This window comes from Lactuca saligna, chromosome 5 (assembly GCF_052625555.1).
Source record: "Lactuca saligna cultivar CGN05327 chromosome 5, ASM5262555v1, whole genome shotgun sequence".
Taxonomy (NCBI): Eukaryota; Viridiplantae; Streptophyta; class Magnoliopsida; order Asterales; family Asteraceae; genus Lactuca; species Lactuca saligna.
The window spans coordinates 185,356,704-185,368,610 of NC_136421.1; positions in this window are offsets into that span (position 1 = coordinate 185,356,704).

The window sequence follows — 11,907 nt, forward strand, 5'->3', positions numbered from 1 at the left end:
ATTATGGGATGATGTAACTTCCAGTGGGATACCTGAGGATGAAGTGGCAACTACATCAGGACTACAAGTTACCACCTCTTTATGATCCTCATTGTCTCTAGTGAAGAGAGTTGGATTGCATGCTAACAACTCTGATTGAGTATTGATACCCATGATTTCCTTGTTCATTTCATCATAACCAAGACCATATTTGAACCATGATGGTTTTGGTCCCTTAAGAATAGCATGTGAGTTATGTTCTAGAAGGGTTTTGGATGCCTTATAACTATTGATTTTTGTATTGATTTAGGCGTACATCACACGATTTTCTTTTTCAATAACATCACGTTGATTCAATACAATTTCATATTGTTCAACTGATGTAAGATGTGCCTCGGTTATGACTGCAAGGTCATTTTCTAACTTAGCCATACGACATCTCAATTCTTCAAGTCTGAACTGAGTGTCGGTCAGTTCATCTTTGTAGTAACTAACACGGTATTCAACATTGGTGACATATTCTTTGATTACTTCAGAAATACAGTCAATGTCATCAAGAAAAGGCTTAATAGTTAAATGATTATCACAAAGCATAAAGCATACCTTTTCAACAACGTGTTGATGGAGAGGAGAAGGCTCTTTGTCATCATCAGCCATGAAGCAGAAGTAGTTCTTGTAGGCTTCAGCTTCTTCTGCTTGATCTACTTCATCATTTGTTTCCCATACATCCACACTTGGAGTTTCCATGACCATGAAAGCTTTGTCTTTTGACTGATTCTTAATCTGCTCCACTTTTTGAAGGTAGTATGCTTTATCTTTGACATTCTTAATTTTCATTTTGCAATCCTTGGCAAAATAATTTTCACCTTGACAGTTGTGGCACCTGATTACTTCATTATCTTCATGGTACTTCAACTTGTTATCTTGAACCCTTGTGTTCATCCTTTAAGAATTGTAACTTTCAGAATTTGAATTCTGAGAGTTGAAGCTTCGTTGATTATTGCTTCCTCCTTGAAAGTTTCCAGGTTAATGATGATAGTGTTGGGGTTGTTGATAACTTTGTGCTCTAAAGTTCCCAGTTGGCTTGTTCACAAACTTCTTGAAGTTTGGATTGAACTTGGTCAGGAGTGCCAAGCATTCTTCATACTCCTTTTCCTCACTGATTTGAGGAGATTCTATTGTAGTTCCAGTGAAAGCTTGATGATTAGCCATGTACCCATTTACGATCTAAAGAGGTTGTTGAGTTGACATGTATGGATTATGGTTGTACTATTGAGCCATACTCGAACTTTGATAAAGATATGCTCCATATCCTTGGTTGGCAAACTGATCAGCAAAGTGGTTTGGGATTGGATTGTGATGTGTAATAAGGTTTTGAGAATGATTTTTCATGGGTTATGAATTTCCCAGGGCAAGTCCTTGATTATCAAAAGGAGTTGCTTGAGCTAGCTTGTTGATATTTGGCTCATGTTGTTGCAGTTCAGTATACAGATCAAATAGAGACATGGTGTCTAGATTGATTGTAGTTTGCAGTATGATCATATGCAATGTATCCCATTTTGGAGATAAACTGTTCAAGAATTTTAGATTGAAAATCCTCTTGCAATCTTTCTCCTTTGAGTTTCTTCACCTTGTTGACAACAATGTTGTACCTAAAATATGCATCAAAGAGAGTTTCATAAGGTAACATCTTGAAGTTGTCCTTGTCTGTCAATGCAGCTTTCTTCCTGTTTGCAAGGATCTTATTAGTTCCTTCAAATTGTTTCTTAAGTGCATTCCAGACATTGAAGGGTGAACTCTTGTCTTCATCGGGAAGTTGATCATAGATGTCATGTGGAATTCCAGATAACAGCTCTTGCATTGCCTTAGCCTCAAACTTCTTGATTTTCTTGTCACGAAGTTGAGCAGCAGAGGAAACAGATCTAGAGATAACTTTGGAGGTTTCAGGAGAGACATCAGCTTCAGGAACTCTGATGTCCTTCAAAAATTTTGGAGTATGTTTCCCAATGGAGATGAAGGTCCAGAAGTCAGAGTCATGACCTTCCAGGTAGTACTTAATACGATATAGCCATGAAGTGTATTCACTAGGCACAAGGATAGGTGCACGATTTCCTGCTCCAAGACTGTTTGCAACCGAACTGAATAGAGAACATTTTGGTTTTGATTCACACTTGCTATTGAGAACATGTGATACTAGTTTGAAACTTCAAAAAAATGTTTTTGTGAAAAGTTTTCTAAGTCTCAAATCCGACACTCGAGCTCTGATACCAACTGTACAAATGAGAAAAATTCACTAAACCTGGACCAGAATAGTCCAAGTGTTGAAAATACTGAAACAGAGTTTCAGAATCGTCAAGTGGAAAGTAGTGTGGAAAATAAAGAGTTGTGAATCACCAATTTAATGATAAAAACGTTTTTTAATGTTCAAGATCAATTATTCAAATGTTTCTCATATTCATGAAGATTCAATTACAAGTGTTTGAATGTAGAACACACTAAAACTCTCAAATGGCTCTCTAAAGACTAGTCTAAGCAGCAATTATGCATAATGAGCAGGAATGATCAAAAAACAGAAACTTTATAATGGATCCTAAGGGGCATATTTATAGGCTTTGGAGAAGCCCATGACATGGCTTGACCAATCAGGTGCTAACATGTCATCATGACTTAGTCATCAGTTGACATCTTCGCCCTACTTAACGAAGAATGGATGGAATATTCCAATTCCGCTAGTATTATGTTAGGGTTCTATCCAAGTTATGAGTCTTCATAATACTTGAACCTTCTTGATCAACATTGAAAAAGTGATGAGCAACATGAGCATCATGTTGCTCAATTGTATTCTTAGATGTCATCAACTTCCATAAGTGTTGTTGATCATGTTGAGTAGTCTCTTAAATGTTGGACTATGTCTTGAACTTGAAGATGTACCACCACATGTTCATGATGGACCATGGAAGAAATTCATGTTCCTTTGAGCATTTGGACGTGCCTTCATTGTACATGATGTGTCATGCAACCTTGTTGAGCCATCAATGTAATCATGTTGATCCATTAACTTGAGTTGAGCCACCAAGTATTCCTGTTGAGCCATCAACTCTTGTTGAGACATAGAGTTGTGGATGAGCCAACCATGTTTCTGATGAGCCATCAATATTCCAAATGATTCATCAATGTCTTGATGCTCCACATATGATCTAGATGTGTCATCTGAGATCATGACGATCCAACTAGCTTTCTTCAAGTGATCCATGTCAACAACAGGTGCTTCATGTAAGCTTCAAGTGCTCCAAAATCTGTTTTTTCAAACACTTGTTGAATCTTCAATATCTTTCCAACCTGAAACATTCTAATAATGCTTGTTAGAGAGAGATATATAAAAGCACTCAACTTATTTCAAGTGACAATCACATACAAATATTTTCCAACAAAGATATTATTTTAATATTGAATTTTAGTTTATATATGATTACACTTTAGGTTTGATATTTATGTAACCTTATTAACCAACTTATAATTTTTATTAGAAAGAAATTGCAAAGTCATGGGGATTTCAAATGAATCTAGTGAATGGAAAATGCATAGGAGTTTCAAATGAATGTGGTGAAAGAAAACATGTTTCATTTATAAGTATATTAGGCGAATGCTCGCGCGTTGCGCAGAAACACCTATATAGTTAAATTTTATATAATAATTCGTATACTAAATTGATATAATGTATTGATTATTTTGAATTATATGATAATATATACATCTATTATAACCGCATAATCTCAATCGTTTGGATGACTTCTACCCGCAAGTTACACATGAATAAAATTAAATATAATATATGATTTAATGTTATTTATAGTTGTTGTGCTTGTTAATTAATTTTTTAAAATTTATTTGCTTAGTGTTTTAATTTCTATCATTATATTTATTTAAAACATCAAACACTGTTTTTTGATTTTAAAGGTAACAATATAATCATTTATATAGAGTTATTTTTAACTATTGTTATTGCAAATTATTTTAAGATACTTATTTGAAAACTTTTAACAATTATAAAATATCTTTAGGAAATATTTTAGTTAAAATGATATTTCAATTTAGTTTTTTTCATTTATCATTGCAATTTGTCACTTTTAACTATTTACAAAATATTATTTGGTTTTTTTAAGTGGAACTGAAATTTATATTTAAGTTGACATTGTAATGTTATATTTAAAATAACAATTTAAGTATTTTGTACAAACTGTTCAAAAGTTGTAGCTTTAAACTAATATTGTTTTACATACAACAATATATTAAATCTAATAAATTAAGTATAATATGTTAAAAGTTAAAAACGTAATTTTATAAGTAGAAGTAAACATATTATTTTAAAAGCGAAATTTAGTATATTTTTTATTACACTTTAGGTTCGATATTTATTTAACCTTATTAACCAACTTATAATCATTATTAAAAAAAAACACTATAATTAATTACTTTTTAACTATTTACAAAATATTTTTTGGGTTGTTTAAGTTAAACTAAAATTTATATTTAAGTTGACCCTGTAATGTTATTATCAAATTAATAATTTAAGTATTTTATACAAATTATTCAAAAATTATATCTTTAAAATGATAATGGTTTACATCTAAGAATATATTAAAACTAATAAATTAAGTATAATGTGTTAAAAGTTAAAAAACAACACTTAATAAGTAGAAGTAAATATATTATTTTAATATTGAAATTTAGTTTATATATGATTACACTTTAAGTTTGATATTTATGTAATCTTATTAACCAACTTATAATTATTATTAGAAAGAAATTGAAAAATCATAGGAGTTATAATTATTATTAGAAAGAAATTTGAAAAATCATAGGAGTTATAATTATTATTAGAAAGAAATTGAAAAGTCATTTATAATATAGTATGAAGATGATATGATGATATAGATAGATATAGATATACATATAGATGACATCCAAATTAATATGACTCGAGATAAACTCATATTAATTTGAAACTCCTAACTCTTCAATTTCCTTATAATAATTGAAAACATTAATCTATTTTAATACTAAAACTCTTAAATTTTCAACTAACTAATCATTACAACTCAAATATTTTTTATGGTATTTAATAGGTACTTACTTCTATTCAATTTTCTTAACAACAAATTTTATATTTTATTGATTTTTATAATCAATGTACGTTAGTCTTATTATTATTGGTTTGACAAAAAATCAATTTACATTTTATATATATATATATATATATATATATATATATATATATATATATATATATATATATATATATATATATATATATATATATATATATATATATATTTGATTTACTAATATAATATCTTTGGTTTTACTAATTATCAATTGATTTTTTTGTTTTAGAACTACAATTAGTGAAATTAGTGATTGTCAATTAATCGTCAGTTTATAATTGATATACAAGTATGTACAACATAATGTTTATATATATATATATATATATATATATATATATATATATATATATATATATATATATATATATATATATATATATATATATATATATATATATATATATATATATATATATATATATAAATTGAGTTATGGTGTTCTAATAAAGATTCCAATGTTGTTTAGTTTCTAGAATATTTTTTGGATTAACATTTTTATAAGAAAAATGATATAAAAGTTTTAACATTATTGTCAAGTTAGTTATTATTATTATTATTATTATTATTATTATTATTTTGCATAAATACAACATAAATGGAACTTAAGTGGTAAAACATCTTAAAAAGTAGATACTAGCATTTAACAAAAATAAAAGTTAATTATCATTTATAATAATGATTATTAAAAAAGTATAAATTTTTATAAACATATTTTAATATTTTACTACTATATGTTTCTTATATATAACTTTTGTGTAATTATTAGTAAGTTTTATTTTCTTATCATTTTAATGTTGAGATCATGTAATGCAAGGTTCTAAATGGCATGAGGCGTGACGTGGCGGCAAGGTCAAGCCTCAAGCTTAACGAGCTATGACGAGCCATGACATTTTTCAAGGCGCGATGTAAGGCGGCGATTTTGTATTAATTTAAAATTATATTAACACATAAATATAAATTTATATTAAATATAACTACTTTTTAGAAGTGTTAGATCATAACTAGTAACAAAATTTTAACAAAAACCATAATACTTGTATCTCCGATTAGATAAGACATAACAAAGAGCAAAAAACTGTGTCTCAAACGAAAAAGCACGTGTCATAACACGCCATAACGAGCCATGACCCGCCATATCACGCCTTGCCACGCGCTACGCCTAACAACAACGTTATGAGGCTTTTCGTAACGGCGGAGCAACGCCTCACGCCATGACGCGCCTTTTAGAACAATGATGTAATGTATTCCCTTATATTTTTTAATGATAGATTATCGATATATAATTGTCTTCAAAAGAAGATTGTATTATTGTTCTAGTTTTAAATGAATATTCATAAATGATACAAAATATATGTTGCGAGTTGGGACGAGTAGTATATATATATATATATATATATATATATATATATATATATATATATATATATATATATATATATATATAGTATGTTTTGATTACATTTAGAGTTTTTATGTTTATAAATGACTTGTTAACACTTTTTTTAATAGTAGATAATAGATAAATAGTAGATAGATAGATAAAGTTATGAGTGTGGTAGAGTTTTCACCATCGGGATGCTTAGTTGACTGCCTTTACCGACGGTAAACACCCCCCCCCCCCCCCCCCGACCTAATTTTTAGTTGGCGGTAAAGTTAAACGGTGAAATTTCACTAATATCACTCTCTTCATTTACCGTCGAAATTCTTCCCTCTTCCTTCATTTTTTTGTCGACTGCCATCTTCAGTACCACACCCTAATACCCACATCTTTATAGGCAAATCATTAAATCTTTATGTGAAATATAGGTGGCAATGGTAAAAAAACGCACCACACCCTAAAACCTAAGAGATAGAAATAAATATAGAGATATTAATTGGTAGTTGAAAATGTTTGAGAGTTTCAAATAAATATAGTTGAAAATAGATAATTTATCTTAAATAATATGCATTTGAATGATCTTTTATATAAGAGTTATGAAGATAATAATAAAGATATATCGATACTTCAATAAATCTATGCTTAATATGATATTAATTTGCATGTAATATTATAACTGAACTAATAAATTAAACACATTATGTTGAAAACTGAAAGGTTGGATGGTTACAAATGTATAAGGTTGAAAGTTAAAAGGATTAGGGGTGTTTCAAATTGATATGTTTAAAGGAAAAATGTTTTTTTTTTAAATAGATAATAGATAGATAGATAATAAATAATAAATATAGATGAGATTAATATCCTAAATAGTTACTACCTATCTAAGAGTATTAGTTGTTAGATCCGTGTATTACACGAGTTTATTAAAAAATATATATGAAAATCTATAAATTTAAGAAATTTGAATTTATTAAGTGAAAAAGAAAAATATTAAATTATTAAAATGTAATGTTTAATTTGTTATTTTGAACTTTTTTTCAATTCTCTTTTAAATTTAAACAAATCCTCCTTAATAAATGAATGTTTTTTTGTCACTCAATCTCTCATGAGTTTTGACACTTGTCATTTTGTGGTATTTTTAGAATAAATATTATTCACTTGTCAATTTTGTTGTTTCAATTTTTAAAATTAAAATCATATACTTATATATGTAAAATATTAAATATCATATATATGATATTAAATTGCAATAAATACGTTTTTCCTTTTTTATTTTAAAGTTTTACATTAAAAAATATTTTTTGTTTACACTTTAATGTTTATTTTTTTTTTAAATCAACCTATATAATACACGGTCTCAACCTAGTAATTTAAATAAGTAAACAAACAAAATTGTTGGATTAAATTTAGAAACTTAGGAATTAAAAAGAAATTAAATTAATTAAATTGATATGAATTTATTATTATATTTATTATAATTATTATAATTAATTATTATGTACAATTTCATAAAATGAAAAAAAAATCATAAAATGACAAGTGGAAAAACAATAAATCAAAAAATCTTAGAAAATGACATGTATCAAATGCAATGAGAATATGACATTTGGCAAAAATTATTTTTCATTTATTAGTATATATATATATATATATATATATATATATATATATATATATATATATATATATATATATATACTAGGTGAATGTCCGTGCGTTGCACAGAAACACCTATATAGTTGAAGCCTTTACAAATATATGTTTTTTTTAAATATAACAATAACGTTGTTGTTAAATTTGATATAATAATTTTTATATATACTAAATTGATATAATATATTGATTATTTTTAATTATATGATAATAGATACATCTATTATAATTTCATAATCTCAATCGTTTGAATGACTTCTACCCACGAGTTACAGATGAATAAAATTAAATATAATATATGATTTGATGTTATTTGTAGTTGTTTTTATTGTTAATTAATTTTTTAAAATTTATTTGCTTAATGTTTTAATTTCTATCATTATAATTACTTAAAACATCAAACATTGTTTTTTTTATTATTATTTTAAAGCTAACAATATAATCATTTATATAGAGTTATTTTTAACTATTGTTATTGTAAGTTATTTTAAGCTACTTATTTGGAAAGTTTTAATGATTATAAAAATATATTTTGGAAATATTTTAGTTAAATTTAGGTTACAATTTAGTTTTTGCATTTATCACTATAATTTATCACTTTTAAATATTTACAAAATATTTTTTAGGTTTTTAAATGGAACTGGAATTTTTATTTGAGTTGACATTGTAATGCGCAGAAACACCTACATAGTTGAAGTCTTTACAAATATTTGTTTTTTTTAAATATAACACTAACGTTGTTGTTAAATTTGATATAATAATTCGTGTATTAATTTGATATAATATAATGATTATTTTGAATTATATGATAATATATATACATCTATTATAACGTCATAATCTCAATCGTTTGAATGACTTCTACTCGCGAGTTACACATCAATAAAATTAAATATTATATAAGATTTTATATTATTTATATTTGTTGTTATTGTTAACTAATTTTTTAAAATTTATTTGTTTAATGTTTTAATTTCTATCATTATAATTATTTAAAACATCAAACATTCTTTTTTGATTTTAAAAGGTAACAATATAACCATTTATATACAGTTATTTTTAACTATTATTATTTTAAGCTACTTATTTGAAAATTTTAATGATTATAAATATATCTTTAGGAAATATTTTAGTTAAATTTATATTAAAATTTAGTATTTGCATTTATCACTTTTAACGATTTACAAAATATTCTTTGGTTTTTTTTAGTGGAACAGACATTTATATTTAAGTTAACACTTTAATAATTTAAGTATTTTGTTCAAACTGTTCAAAAGTTGTAGTTTTAAACTGATAATTATTTACATACAACAACATTTTAAATCTAATAAATTAAGTATAATTTGTTAAAATTTAAAGACATAACTTTATAAATAGAAGTAAATATATTATTTTAAAATTGAAATTTAGTCTATTTATGATTACACTTTATGTTTGATATCTATTTAACCTTATTAACCAACTTATAATCATTATTAAAAAGACACTACAATTTATCACTTTTAACTATTTATAAAATATTATTTCGGTTGTTTAGGTTAAATAAAATTTATATTTAAGTTGAGCATTTAATGTTAAATTTTAATTAATAATTTAAGTATTTTATACAAATTGTTCAAAAATTATACTTTTAAAATGGTAATGGTTTACATCCAACAATATATTAAAACTAATAAATTAAGTATAATATATTAAAAGTAAAAAAAACATAATTTTATAAATAGAAGTAAAGATATTATTTTAATATTAAAATTTAGTTTACATATGATTACACTTTAGATTTGATATTGATTTAACCTAATTACCAAATTATAATTATTATTATAAAAAAATTGAAAAGTCATCGGAGTTTCAAATGATTGTGGTGAAAGGAAAAAAGAATGGGTGTTTCAAATGCATAATATTTAAGAAAAAATGCTATATATGATATATATATATATATATATATATATATATATATATATATATATATCCGGTAAGAAATTTTTTTTTGTAGGAAGGTAATAAGTTTTTTTTCTACATATTTTTTTAACGAACAAAAAAAAATGAATCACTAGATGATTCATTTGTAAGATGATTCACAAGAAAAAATTCTCAAAAAAACATCTATATGATTCATTTTTAAGTAAATTAAAAAAAAAATTTTACTTTTATGACAATTTTAATGAATAACAACAAAATCATTAGATAAATGAATCATCGAGATGTTGTTTTAAGATTTTTTTTTCTTGTGAATCATCTTACAAATGAATCATCTAATGATTCATTTTGTTTGTTCGCGAAAAAAAATATGTAGAAAAAAACTTCTTACCTTCCTACCAAAAATTTCCTTTTTATTTGATCTTGACTATATATATATATATATATATATATATATATATATATATATATATATATATATATATATATATATATATATATATATATATATATATATATATATATATATATATAACAAGATTATATATTTTAGATATCATATTGTATTCTTTTAAATGCTTGATGATATATCGGTGTAACCTAACACATTATGTGGGCTAAACGAAATTATAAAATTCAAAATTTTGTTTATTTTATTTTTTATTTTTTATTATTTGAGCTTTTGGGTATAGCTTATGAAGGTTACGAATAGACGCTGCCCCTCCCTAAATGCAGTGGTGGTCACAAAAAAGATCACGCTTTTGCTTTTGTTTTTAGGGCATATATAGTTTTATTATATATATTCACATTATTAAAAGTGAACTCAAAGTTCAAGCTATTCTTTTTGTTTTTTAGTGGTGTTTCCAAAATTAAGTAAACATGCACATAAGTTGTAATGATTTAGCAATTAATTTTTTTTATTTAATAAGTATAAAATATATTTACATAGAATTGATGCAAATTTAAAAAACCGTTTGCGCATGTTATAATATGCATGTTACAGAATACAGATATAGAAAATTAGGTTTACTTCAGATGAAATATATAAAAATAGGTTAATGGTACATGATGGCAGTGGCAAAATAACACACAAAATCGAACTCTTCAATGGGCCAACTTTGGAACTTGTGAAAAATAAGGTCCTTTTTTTATTATATCATCGTTATTCTTGTGTAGTTTTCATTCAGAAATCTTATATGATCCCTGGTCATGTAGTTTAAGTACATTCTTCTCCACAGAATTTATTTCATTTGAGTGTTCGTATATTTTAGCAATCCAGAACAATACCAATATTTTTGTATTGGCTAAAAAATATTATAAAAAATGTTTTCTCGAGTTAAAAGTATCCATTTTTGGTTTTGAAGACACGTAAACGACTACCAAACATTGTTTTTCCGGTGTATATATATTCTAAAAATGTTAATGTAAACGAAAATATAATTCTTATTGAACATGTGAAAGATAAAAAAAAAAAAATTGTTATCGAACATGCGTGTTGCATTACGTGACTTGTAGTTGCACAAACCCACTACCGAACTTACCCCATTTTCTGTAAAATCACATCATAAAACACAAATGTAATTTCTTTATTAGGTATTTTTTATTTGATTTCACATAAGATATATAGCACAATTTTGTATTGTAATCATATTTTAGTAATAATTAATATGCTAAATATTTAAATAACATATCTTCAACGTATCCGTTTATGCAATATTACCATGCTAAATGAGTAAATGTTATGATCTGAATGGATATTTTGATAACTTGATGTATAAATTTCTTTGTATTACAAAATTCAAGGCTAAA